The sequence below is a fragment of the Vombatus ursinus genome, unplaced genomic scaffold (assembly GCF_900497805.2).
Source record: "Vombatus ursinus unplaced genomic scaffold, bare-nosed wombat genome assembly UNPS02014770.1, whole genome shotgun sequence".
Taxonomy (NCBI): domain Eukaryota; kingdom Metazoa; phylum Chordata; class Mammalia; order Diprotodontia; family Vombatidae; genus Vombatus; species Vombatus ursinus.
The window spans coordinates 40,963,500-40,977,545 of NW_020954548.1; positions in this window are offsets into that span (position 1 = coordinate 40,963,500).

Genomic DNA, 14,046 nt, shown 5'->3' on the forward strand with positions numbered 1-14,046 from the left:
TACTTTAAGAGATTAATTAACATGGTTTGCCATAGGATTAGAGAAGAATTTTGCTTATTTGCCACAATTACCCCACATTAGTTTTAAAGGAGAACCATACTTTTCCTTTCTGATGTTGAGGAAAAAATTCCTGAGCTCTGTAGCAAATGTAAAACCCCCAAGAAACTTTTTAATGAAACCTTTTGAATAAAATATAACAGAATTAGACTTAAACATTCCAGAGCAGAATCGGTTCCACAGAAGCAGAGTGGCTTGGTAGAAAGAGTGCTTGATTAGAATTAGAAAACCTGAGTTTGAATCCCAGCTTTTGCATCTACCTGTGTGATCCTGGGTGAGTCTCTTAATCTCTTTGGGCTTCAGTTTCCTCATCTGTCAAATAAGATGCTTAGATTAAATGATTTCTACAGTCCCTTTGAGCTTTAGCTCTACGATTCTATAATTCTAGGAAATCTCTCTTAGCTTTCAAATGCATTTCTGGATAATTCAGAATTATGTGGTCAGCACCCTTAGAAAGAGCATTTGTAGTCCTTCTCCACCCCCCCACCCCCCCAGTTTTATAACTGAACAAAACTGAGGCCAAGAAATTGATCTCTTTGCTGCCTGGTTAGCCCATGGATCTACATTTAGTCTTTTTTTTTTTTTTTTTCTAAAGCAGGTTCATTGCCTCTTCACGTGTGTTAATGTGATGATTTTCATTTTTTCTTAACAACTTTTTTTATTTCCTTTTATTCCTTCCTCTGTGTTTCATACATTTGAACTTCCACTGGCAATGCTTGTTAGTACATGGCTTTTTGGTCACAAAGATGTCTAGTGCAGTAGTGTCAAATTTAAAATAGAAACAGATCCCTGTGGGCAGCATATTGACTTAGAAAACTGCAAATTAACATTATTTACATTATTTTGTGTTTTTAGTTATTTTGTTAAACATTTCCTAGGTAATACTGTAATCTGTTTGGGTCCAAGGTGGTTTAGAGTTTGACACCTCTGGTTTGGTGGAAACCAAATCTTGAAATCAGAAGACCTGAGTTCAATTGTGGACTGACCTTTAGTGGTCAGTGTGACTAGTCAGTCACCTTAAATTTCCTGAGCTTTGGTTTCTTTATCTGTAAAATGAAGTATAAGCATACTGTGAGGATATTGTAGGTTCTGTTCCAGACTACCACAATAAAGCAAATATCTCAATAAAGCAAGTCACAAAAATTTTTTTGTTTTCCAGTGGATATAAAAGTTTAAAAAAAAATTTTTTTTTTCTTGGCAAGGCAATTGGGGTTAAGTGACTTGCCCAGAGTCACACAGCTAGTGAGTGTTATGTCTGAGGCTGGAACTCAGGTCAGGCCTGATGCTCTATCCACTGCACCATCTAGTTGCCCCTGGATATAAAAGCTTTGTTTACACTATACTGTAGTCTGTTAAGTGTGCTATGGTATCATGTAAAAAAACCCCACAAACAACAAACTAGTGAACATAACTTAATTAAAAAATACTTTATTGCTAAAAACTGCTAACCATTATCAGAACCTTCATTGAATTATAATCTTTTTGCTGGTGGAGGGTCTTGCTTTGATGTTGATGGCTGCTGACTGATCAAGGTGGTGGTTATTGAAGGTTGGGGTGACTGAGGCAGTTTCTTAAAATAATGCAACAATGTAGTTTGCTGCATCAATTGACCCTTTCTTCACTTGAACACTTAGAGGCTATTGTAGGTTTATTAAGTGACCTAATTTCAATATTGTATCTCAGGAGAGAGGGAGGCCCAAGGAGAGGGAGAGAGATGGGAATAGCTGGTTGGTGAGCACTCAGAAAACATACATTTATATGGACACAGTTCTTGGCACCCCAAAACAATTGCATCAAACATCAAACATGATTGATCACAGATCGCCATAACAGATATAATAATAATAATGATAATAAAAATGGTTGAAATATTGGAAGAATTACCAAAATGAGACACGGAAACAAAATATGAGCACATGCTGTTGGAAAAATAATGCCAATATACAAACTTGATGCAGGGTTGCCCTGGACCTTCAATTTGTAAAAAATGCCGTTACCTGCAAAGCACAATCAAATGAGGTATCCCTGTATATTAATACAAGTCACCTATTTTACATAGTCATTTTGAGGAAAATACTTTGTAAACCTTAAAGAGTGATTTAAATGTGTTATTCTTGATAAAAACATTGGCTAAATAAAAACTATCATTTTACATAGAGTTGAAAGGGACCTCAGTGATCATTTAGCCCAACCTGAACCTCAGATCAAATTTCCTCTACCACATTCTGGCCAAGTGGTCATCCAGACTTGCTTTTAAGATCAGTAGTGAAGGGAAACTTACTACTTTTTATGGTAGCCTATTTTACTTTTGGATAGTGCCAGTTGTTAGTTTTTCTTTTAAGTAAAGCTTAAATTTGTCCTCCTAAATTTTTACATTTCTTCTTGTTCTGCTCCATTCTATGTGAAAGCACTTCAACTAATTTGAGGACAGTATAAATCTTTTCTTTTTCAGGACACATCTGTAGTTCTCTCAGCTGTTCCTCATAGTATGATCTCAAGGCCTGTCACTTTCCTGGTTGTCTTCCTTTGGAGGTTCTCCAGATGATCAGTGTCCTTTGTAAGATAGGACACCCAGAAGGGACGTGATTTTCTAAACATGTTCTGACCAGGCAGAACTGAGCAGTCTTTCTGGTTCCTGTCACTATCCCTCCCAGTGCACCTATGATTACTAGGCTCTTGGCTGCTGAATCATATTCACATGGTTGACTCATGTTGACCTCCTCATCTATTAACACCTACTTCCCGCCTCCCCCCCAGCCCCCAATTTTCTTTAGAACTATACTCTAGCTAATCTTTTCCTATCTTGTATTTGTGAGTTAATTTCTTGAACTTACTTTACATTTATTCCTTTTCTAAATTTAATTATTGAGAAAGAAGCCGCTATTTATAACCATTCTCAAATACTCCAAATTTTTAAATGTTGTGGGTTTTTTTTTTGAAGCCAGCTTATTCCATTGTCTTTAACAAAGTGAATGATGTCAAGGAATGGAACAGATGTTACGATATTTTTAACTTCTACACAAAATTTATTTAACTTTGTGTTTATACATTTCATGTTCAAATGCAGCACAGAGTGTGCTGATACAATTAATGCATCCAATCAAATTTGACCTTGTTTGCTTCTACTCTGTTAAGTAATTGCTGTTCTGCATTCAGTATCATTTGATGTATGTTGGTCTCACTTTTGTTGACTTTATTTGAACTGTATTTTCATTGGAGAAAGTGGAAAAAACAGATGTATTTATGTTGTACTTGAAAATATCCAGCAACCTTGATTGCTTCATGATGTCTCCCAAAAGGGTCTTGTCCTCTACCTCCACCTTAGTGGCATACTTCATGGTTTGAAAAATGCTGGTCTAACTTGATTTCTCAGTTATAGTTAGTAGATGCAGAGTGATATAGTGACATTATTCCTATTAACTTTCATCTTATGAAGTTTGGCCTAGTGTTCTAGCCTGTTGAGATATTTTTTAGGCTGATTGTCATCTTATGTTAGTTATCCCTCATTGTGTCATCTGCACATTTGATAATCGGGATCAGGCCAACCATTCCCTTTGGCAAGTCATTGATAAAAATGTTTAAAAGCATGGGGATCAGTTCAGATCCTTGAAGCACTCCCTTCAAACATTCTTCTAAGTTTGCATCAGCCCATTGGTGACTCCCTTTTGGGTGTTCTGATTTACCTAACTATACTGTTGTCTAGCCTATGCCTCTATTGTATCCAGAAGAGTAGTATGAGAGATTGTTTGTCAACATATAGGTAGCTATGTCTCTATTGTATACAAAAGAATAGTATTAGAGATTTTTTGTCAACATATAGGTATCATTGTCTCATCTACCTTGTGCAATGATCTTTTATCTTCCTCTTTATCCCAATTAGTTTTAAACCTCCTCTTTTTGTCCTTAGCATTCTTGGCAGCTGCAGCCCATTCTGATTTCAGTGCTCCAGACATTATCTTACCAGATTGTGTCTTGCTTTTATATTCATTCCTTTTTTATTTAGCCTTCTTTTTATGTTCTATATGTGTGTTTTACAAATCTGGGATGGTTAGTTAGTTCTCTATACATTTACATTTGTGTCTTTAGATAGCTTCCTCTTTTCTTCATCACGATTATTATTATCATGATTATTATTATTATTATTATCATTATTTTCAGGCAATTGGGGTTAAGTGACTTGCCTAGGCTCACACAGCTAGTAAGTGTCAAGTGTTTGGTCTGAGGCTGGATTTGAACTCAGGCTCTCCTGACTTCAGGGCCAGTGCTCTCTCCACTGCGCCACCTCACTGCCCCTCTTCATTACAATTATTTCTCTTTGTGTCTTCAGAATGCAATTTCAGAGGGACATTTCTTAGTGCTTTTCTTCCCTTTTGGGATGACTTCTCTTGTCCAATTTTAATCCATTGGTTCCTAACTATCCTGTCTTTGAACCCTTTGAAATCTCTTCTCAAATCCAGGGTGTATGTTGAACTATACCTGACTTTCCTTTCCTCTCTTATAAATTCTAAATTAGAGTTGTCACTTCCCTTGAGATTTCTATAATTTTCATTTCAGCAGTGTTGTTGGTGAGAGATAGATGTAGAATTGGAGTTTCCCTTGGTTCCTCCAGAGTTTTAAGGGTGGAATTAACATGAAAACAAGCCAAGAAATTGTTAGAGAGCTGCACTGTTTTTGACTCAGAGTCCAGTTGAAATTTGGATTATTGAAGTCCCTTATCATTTCTGTAGCATGCCTCTGTGCTTATGATGTGTTTCCTGAACTCTTCATGTATTGCCCCTTTCCCAGGTAGTCTACCATATTCCATTTTTGTTTTTGCCTCTGTTGATCTTTTACTATTCTTTCTTTCTTTGGCTTCTAGTTTTCTTCATATGGCTTTAGTTGCCTTGTTCTAGCCTATCTTTTTCCTTTTACATAAGAAAATCTTTCCAGTCATGGGTATTCCAGTCATGGATCCCTTTCACCCAAATTTCAGTGATATTTATGAACTTAAATTTGCTTTCTTGCTTTAGGGTCTATCGTTCATCTAGTTTGTTGACAATACTTTATGCATTTTTTGCGTAAACATCTGAGGCTATCTGAGTATTTCTACTGTTACTCTTTCTGTGTTTTAGATCAGGGCTTCCTAAACTTTTTCCATTCATGACCCCTTTTTGCCTGAGACATTTTTACTCAACCCTAGGTGTATATGTATACAAATCAAACATTTACTGATAATAAATCATAAAGAATTTATTTTAAGACTTGTATGGACTGATACTGAGTGAAGTGAGCAGAACCAGGGGAGCTTATGTGATGACTGATTTGATAGATTTAGCTCTTCTCAGCAATGTAAGGATTTAAGATAACTCTAAAAGTCTCATGATGGAAAATGCTATCCACATCCAGAAAAAGAACTATGGAGTCTGAATTCAGATCAAAACATACGATTTGCTCTTTTTTTTCTTCTGTTTTATTTTTTTCCTTCTTTCTTGTGGTTCCTCATATTGGTTTTAATTCTTCTTTACCCCATGACTAATGTGAAAATATGTTTAATAGGAATGTGTATATATAGAGCCTATATCAGATTGCACACCGTCTTGGGGAGGGAGGGGAGGAGGGAAGGGGAGAAAATTTATAACTCAAAAGCTTATGGAAGTGAATGTTGAAAATAAGATAAATTAAAAATAATTTATTTTAAAACAGTTCTTTGGCATACATATAATTTTATCATTTATTAAAGATGAAAGCAAATTTGCATACTAATGGGATGAATGTGCTTGTTTATTTTTACATAAAGAATTAAATCTTGGTGGAATATTTGATACTGTAGGACATAGAGCATCTTCAGTGTTTTTCGGAGTTGATCGATATTTTTATTTTATAATTGTCAATACTGAAAACACCTCTTCACATAAATATGTAATGCAAAATGGCAGAAGTATGTTTAGGGCCATTTCAGAAATTGTTGGAAATTCTGTCCTAATCCTAAGCCAGAATTCATTTAATGATTTTGTATGTACAGTAAAAACACTGCAATTCATAATATACAGTAGTCTCGAATCTGAGCTGAGGTGTTTCAGGCAACATTGTGTGGCATGACAGCATGCTGAGTGCAAAGTGCGCGTGTTGTATGTTCAGAATCAAGGCTGCAGTGAAGTTGCGCGATATAGCACTGGCAAGCACTGCCACAAACACCTCAGGTTCATTACATGTTTGATTTTGAATTAATTTTTGCTTGTTGTGTATTTGGAAACCTTTTATTGTTGCCAAATTTTTCATGATTCCCACAAAACACAAATGTTTCTTGATCCCCATGTAACATTCAGTTACGTGACCCCGTATAGGGTTGCAACCTACAGTTTAAGAAGCACTGTTTTGATTATCTTTATGATTTTGAGTTTTGATATGTCTGGTTAATTTTCTCCATTTTCCTTTATATCCTTTCGATTAGGGGTTTTTTCTTCTTCTTTTTTTTTCTTTTGAGGCTGATTTGAGACTGTCTCATGTCTAGAAGTGCAGCAGCCACTCATGAGTCCAATCTCAATACTGATTGGCAGAGAAACTGCTCTATTTTTCTGATCTGGGCTAGTTTGCCCCTCAGGCAGCCTCCTTCTGCTCCCAGGGGATATAATATTGGTGCAGGACATAGAGTGGGCACTGGATTAGCTTTAGCCTAATTGCATTTCAGAACTCCCCAAGTCAACTGGTCCACCAGTCTCAGACTCCTCAGAAACATTGACTACAGGTGTGTGTCACAACACCTAGCTTTGCTTAGATTTTCAAGACTAGGCAAATATTCCTTTACCGGCTAGCCAGCCCTTTTCCCAATATACTCTCTACCTAGCTAAGAGCCCATAATTCCCATCTTAAGCCATGTTCAAAAGTTAAAAAAACATTTTCCAACGCTATTCTCTTAGCCATCTGTTCACTTCCCAAATCTGCCTTTCCCTCTGAAGTCTGTTTCTTTGATCAACAGCAGGGAAGAAAACACCAGCTGTGTTCCTAAGGTATTCAAGTATCTTGCTTAAGACTTTTTTTTGTTTCATTCAATCAATATTTCTTAAAATGTTATTTTTGTGGGTGTCTTTTGTTTTTACGTTAACATTTGTTTTGTTTTAAAAAAAGTTTTGATATTTTTTGTTTCTTAGATCACCATAGTTATCCTTCTTCCTTTGCCATCCCATATGACAAATAGTGTTTTTTAGAGAAGAAAAAAAAAAGGCAGCCCAACTGATTGCATATTATGAAACATATGCAGGGTGTAAATCTGTGGACCTCCCACTTCCATTAAGGGAGAGGTTGGGTGTGTCTTCTCATCACTCATTTGGGTCCTGCTTGATCTTTATAATTTTGTTTCTTTTACTTTTGATTGTTTTGGCATGTCATTCTTTTCATTTAAGTTGTTATAGTCACTGTGTATATTACTTCTTGCCTCTGTTTACTTCACTATGCATCAGTTCATATAGATCTTTCAATGTTTCTCTGTATTTCTCATACACATCATTTCTTTCTCTCTCTCTCTCTTTTATTTTTTAGGCAACTGGGGTTAAGTGACTTGCCCAGGGTCACATAGCTCGTGTCAAGTGTTTGGCCTGAGGCCAGATTTGAACTCAGGTCCTCCTGACTTCAGGTCTGGTGCTCTATCCACTGCACCACCTAGCTACCCCCATCATTTCTTACAGTATAGTAATATTCTGTTATGGCCATGTACCACAGTTTGTTTTTAGCCTTTTCCCAGTTGATGGACATTTACTTTGTTTCCACTTCTTAGCGATCAAAAAGTATTGCTATATATATTTTGGAATATATGGGGACTTTTTTCTTATTGATACCTTCCTTGGGGTATAAGCCCAGTAATGAAGTTTCTGGTTGAAGGGTATGGAAGGTTTAGTCAGTTTATTTGCATAATTCCAAATTGCTTTCTAAAATGGTCCCATACTTTTTAAATAATTCTTTAACATTGCTTTCTGGATTCCCTCTTATAGCATCCTCTATGTCCTTGTGAATTAACAGTTGATTAGTGGTCATCAAATTTGATAAATTTTGGAATGTTCTCTGTAATGTCTTAGATACATGCCCTAGGAAGCCAGTGTGACTTATTTCTGGGTTGACAGATAATAGACTCAGTAACCCTCAGCAGGAGTCACCAATCATCACTGTTCTGTTATTAGATGATCTCCTGTGGTGATCCTAAGGATCCTAATATACTCAAGTTGCTTCCTTCTTAAAGGGTCCAACCCTTTCTCTTTTGAAAAATCTTCTTGTGTAAAACTGACCACTAGTGATTAGTGGTCCTTTCCTTTCTTCTCTGTGGCACATTTTTCTTTATCTGGGTCACATTCTTTCTTCCAACCTGCTTTTGCAGGTCAGCATTCCTTTCTGTCTTCTGATACTTTTCCTTTAATTTTAGACTTTAAATTTCAGTTTTTGAAACATCTTTATTTTCTGATCTCCTCTTCCTTTTCCCTGCCCACTACACCATATCCATTATTACAAAGAATTCAAAAGAGACAGAATAGTTCAACAAAACTAAGCAACACTTCAACTGAGCTTGATAGTATATGCAGTGTTGTACACCTGTAATCTCAAACCTCTGCAAATATGAGAGGGAGTAGCGTTTCCTCATCTCTTATTTGAGGTCATTATAATTAGGGGTCAGGTATTGTTGTCCTTTATAATTGCATTGTTTTAGTCATTGGGTATATTGTTTTCCTAATCTTGCTCATTTTGCATTAGTTCCTGTGTCTTCTAATGCTTATGAATTCTTTTTTTTTTTTTGCTTTTATTTAAAAAAATTTTGTATATCTGTTTTTTTCTCAATTACATGTAAATACAAATTTTAACATTTATTTTATCAAATTATCTCCTTTTCTCCTTCTCCCCCATTGAGTAGGCAAGCAGTTTGATATAGGTTATATATGTGCAGTCATGCAAAACATATGTCCATATTAGTTATGTTGTGAAAGAAAACAGTCCAAAAAAACCCCAAGGAAAATAAAGTGAAAAAAAGTGTGCTTTGCTCTTCAGTCAAATTCCATTCAATTCTTTTTCTGGAGTTGGACAGCATTTTTTTTGGGGGGGCTAGGCAATGATGGGGTTAAGTGACTTGCTCAGGGTCACACAGCTAGTAAGTGTTATGTGTCTGAGGCCGCATTTGAACTCAGGTCGTCCTGACTCCAGACCCAGTGCTCTGTCCTCTGTGCCACCCAGCTGCCCTGGATAGCATTTTTTAACCTGAGTCCTTCAGGATTGTCTTGGATCATTGTATTGCTGACAAGAACTAAGTCACTCAAAATTTATCATAGTACAATATTGCTTTTACTGTGTACAATGTTCTCCTGGTTCTGCTCATTTCACTTTGCATCAGTTTATGTAAGTCCATGTTTTTCCTGAGAGCATCCTGTTCTTCATTTCTTATAGTATTCCATCACAATCATATACCACAACTTGTTCAGCCATTCCCCAATTGATGGGCATCCCCTCAATGTCCAGTTCTTTGCCACCACAGAAAGAGCTGCTGTAAATATTTTTGTACATAGAGGTCCTTTTCTTTTTTGATTTCTTTGAGATATAGATTTAGATCTAGTAGTGGTATTTCTGGGTCAAAGGGTTTGATAGTCCTTTTTTTTTTTTCTTTTTGCTTTTTGGTGAGGCAATTGAGGTTAAGTGACTTGCACTGGGTCACGCAGCTAGTAAGTGTCAAGTGCCTGAGGCCAGATTTGAACTCAGGTCCTCCTGACTCCAGGGCAGGAATTCTATCACACTGCTCCACCTAGCTGCCCCTTGATAGTCCTTTGAGTATATTTCCACATTGGTTGAATGGTTGAATGAGTTCAGAATCCACCAGTGGTGCATTAGTGTCTCAGTTTCTCTACTTCTCCAACATTTGTCATTTTCTTTTTCTGTCATATTAACTAATCTGATAGGTGTGGGGTGGTACCTCAGAGTTGTTTTAATTCGTATTTCTGTAATCAGTAGTGATTTAGAGCATTTTTTCATGTAACTATAGATAATTTTGATTACTTTGTCTGAAAATTGCCCATCCTTTGACCATTTAACAATTAGGGAAGGCTTTTATTTTTATAAATTTGACTCAGTTCTCTATCAGGGGTGGGGAACCTGCTGCCTCAAGGTCACATGTGATCTTCTAGGTCCTTGGGTGTAGCCTTTTGACTGAGTCCAAGTTTTACAGAACAAATCCTTTTATTAAGGGGATTTGTTCTGTGAAGTTTGGATTTAGTCAAAGGGCCATACTTGAGGACCTAGAGGGCCACAACCTCAAAGTTGCAGGTTCCCCACCCCTGCTGTACATATTTGAGAAATGAGGCCTTTATCACAGATACTTACAAATTTTTTTTCACAGTTAATGATTAGTGTGTATTTCCCTCCATCCTATCTCTTCCCTCCCCCCCGCTATTTATCTTGCTGTCTCTCCTTTCACCCAGTCCATCCTCAAAAGTGTTTTGCTTCTGACCATCATGTCCCCCAATCTGTCCTCCCTTTTATCAGTGCCCCCACATCTCCTTCCCTCCTACTTTCCTGTAGGTTAAGATAGATTTGTATACCCAGTTGAGTGTGTATGTTATTCCCTCTTTGAACCAGTTCTAAATAGAATATGTTTTCTCCCCAGGAAATTCTTCTAGGATGATTTTTGGCCCTGAGACCAATTCACATTTTTCTTTCAGGCTTTGGATATAGCAGTTTTGACTTTATCTTCTTCTGAGTTTGGTTTTGAACTTCCCTGTCACCATAATAACTTTCTATGGTCAGGCTCTTTTTTGTTGTTTGCTCATTTTTCTAGCTTATTGCTTTACTTTTGTCTTTATGTTAAAGTTGGGTTCTCTTCCCAGGTTGGAGGGAGCATTGTCCCAAGCTTTGGATTTTTTGTGCAGGTGTTTTTCAGAGTTAGTTCTGGGGTTCTGTAAGTTTTCAGTTCTCCCAAGATGGTATGATCTAAGGCAGGGGTGGGGAACCTGCAGCCTTGAAGCCACATATGGCCCTCTAGGCCCTCAAGTGCAGCTCTTTGACTCAATCCAAATTTCATAGAACAAGTCCCCTTAATAAATGGATTTGTTCTGAAAAACTTGGACACAGTCAAAAGGCTGCACCCAAGGACCTAGAAGGCTCCAGGTTCCCCACCCCGACTAAGGAGAGGTGTGTTTAGTACTCTTCTGGCTTGTGCTCTGGTGTATGAGAGACCACAAGCACCCTTTTGTGCCCTGCAACTGTGACCAGGGTCTCCATTCCCCTGTGGCCGCAAGCTTTGGTGTGCTAGTGTTCCTCCTCGCCTTGGACTGCTACCCAGGGCTGCTCCCTAGATCTGTGTATGGGCAATACGACAGAATCCTGCACCCAGTGCCAGCAAAGGGACCCTTGTAATCTCCTTCTGACCAGTTGTCTGACCACCTTACTATCCCTAGTAAGGGACCTCTGGAAGCTGCCACCGCCAATTCAGTTGCACAGTCTGCTGCTACTGGTTTATTGATGAGTTGTCTGCTCTGGACTGCTCTTGACTCTCTTCCCAGTTTGATAGATCTTTCCTGTAGATCTTCTAAATTGTTTCCAGCTGGAAAATTGTTTACCTGTCCTTGTTGCGCCAGAATTCATTTTGAGGTGTTATTTAAAGTTGTTTGGAGGGGAATTTGGGAGAGCTCAGGCAAGTTTCTTCCTTTCTCAGCCTGCTCCCCAATGAATTTTTAAGGTAATTTCTTATGATGTAGCAAAATTCTATTATAATCATGTACTTCAATTTGTTTAGTCATTCCCCTGTAAAGTGTCGTCTACTTTGTTCCCAGTTCTTTACTACCACAAAAAGTGCTGTTAAGTATATTTTAGTGTATATAGGACTTTCTCTTTTTCATCACCTTGGAGTATAATCTCTGGGTCAAAGAGTGTAGACATTTTGGTCACTTTCTTTGAATAATTCCAAATTGTTTTCCAGAGTGGTTGAGCCTGTTCACAGCTCTGTCAGTAGTGTACCTGTTTTTCTACTGCCCCATCAATATAGCTAGCATTTATTTAATGTTTAATGTTTACAAAGCACTTTACATATGTTATCTCATTTGAGCCTCATAACAACTATGGGAGGGAGGTGATATTCCCATTTTACAGATGAGGAAACTGGAGCACAGAACAATTGAATGACTTGTGACAGATGATGATCTGAGGGAGGATTTTCCTCACTTCAAGTCTAGCACTCTATGCACTGTGGCACATAGCCACTTTATTTATTGATCTCATCTTTTGTCATTTTTGACAAATTGCTGAGTACAAGGTGAAACTTTAAAGTTGTTTGTATTTGCTTTTCTCTTATTAGTGATTTGGAACTCTTTCATATAGTTGTTAATAGCTTGCAATTTTCTTTTGAGACGTCAGTCAACCAAACATTAGAGATACAATGACAAAAAAATAGAACAATTCCACCTCTTAAGGAGCTTACATTCTATGATCAGGGAGGAAAAGATGGAGGGAGAGACATTGTGTATGCATATGTAAGTATGCATAAAATAAATACAATATAAATTCAAAGTAACTTAACTAAATACAAGTTAGGGATGGTGAGCACTAGCATTTGGGGGATCGGTAAAGGCTTTGTGTAGAAGGTGGTACTTGAGTTGTATCTTGAAGAGGGTGTCTCTGGGACGGAGGTGAATAAGAGGAGGGGTGCATTTCCGGCATGGAGGACAGCCAGTTAATAGGTATGGAGTTTGGGAGATGGAAAAAGGCTAATTTAGCTGGAACATAGAGTGTGGGAAAGAAAGTAATGTATAATGAAGATGAAAAGATAGGATGGGGCCAGGTTGTGTAGGGCTTTAAAAACCTGATAGGTGTTTATATTTTGTCCTAGAGGCAATAAGGAATGTTTGGACTTTATTGAGTAAGAGAGTCACATGGTCATATTTGTGCTCAAGGAAAATCACTTTGAGATCTATGTAGAGCGTGGATTTGAGTAGGGAAAGTCTTGAGGCAGGGAGACCAACTAGGAGGCAGTATTCTAATTGAGGCAATAGTCTAGTTGACAGTTGATGGGGTCCTGAACTAAGTGGTAACTTCCTGAATAGAGCAAAGAGTTTAGGTATAACAAGAGATGTTCCAGAGAGAGAAATGGGCAAGTTTCTTTGACTGGCGCTTGGATTTATCTTGTATGTTAATTTCTTGTACTTCTGAGATACCAGATCTGTTTCAGAGATGTTGAACCACACTTTTATTCATATAAATTCAACTTGATAATAATGAATGACCTTTTTGGAGAAACTGCTGTAGTCTTTTTTGCCAGGATTTTACTTAAAATGTTTTGAATCATATTCATTAGTGATATAGCACCCTCCCCCCCCACTTTTTTCTTTTTTCATTATCCTTTCCTTGTTTAGGTATCATAACTATATTTGTCTAATGGGAGGGATTTTGATAGAATGTTTTTGCTTTCAAATTTTGAGAATAAGTTGTGTGGTATAGGTGCTAATTATTATTTACAAGTTTGATAGTATTCATCTGAATCCATCTGTACTAGGGTCCTCTCCCCCACCCCCTTTAGTAGTTCCTTTATAGCTCATTCAGCTTCATTTCCTCATATTAGATTGTTTGGGTTGTGTTACATATTCTGTTAATTTGTCTATTTTGTATTTTTGTAGCTAATCCTCTTTCTTTTAAATTCTTGGTTTGGCTTTATATAATTTGGTGTACTATGAATGAAAAAAAATAAGTGTTCATTATGTGGCATGGACTGTGCTTGGTGTAAGAGATGCAAGTACAATAGTAGATAGCTGTTGCCTTTAATGAAGTTATTGCATTCTAATAGGGGAACATAATATGGTATGGGGAAGGGTGGCCAGGTGAAATGAGGAATCATGGAGATAGTGAGATATAAGGGCAGTTTATACACCATTTCCAAACCGTTTTCAGAATCACTGGTATTGTTGACTTGATTAATGTGCTTAGGTGGAAAGTGGGATGGCGTGTGTGCGTGTGTGTGTGTGTGTGTGTGTGTGTGTGTGTGTGTGTGTGTGTGTG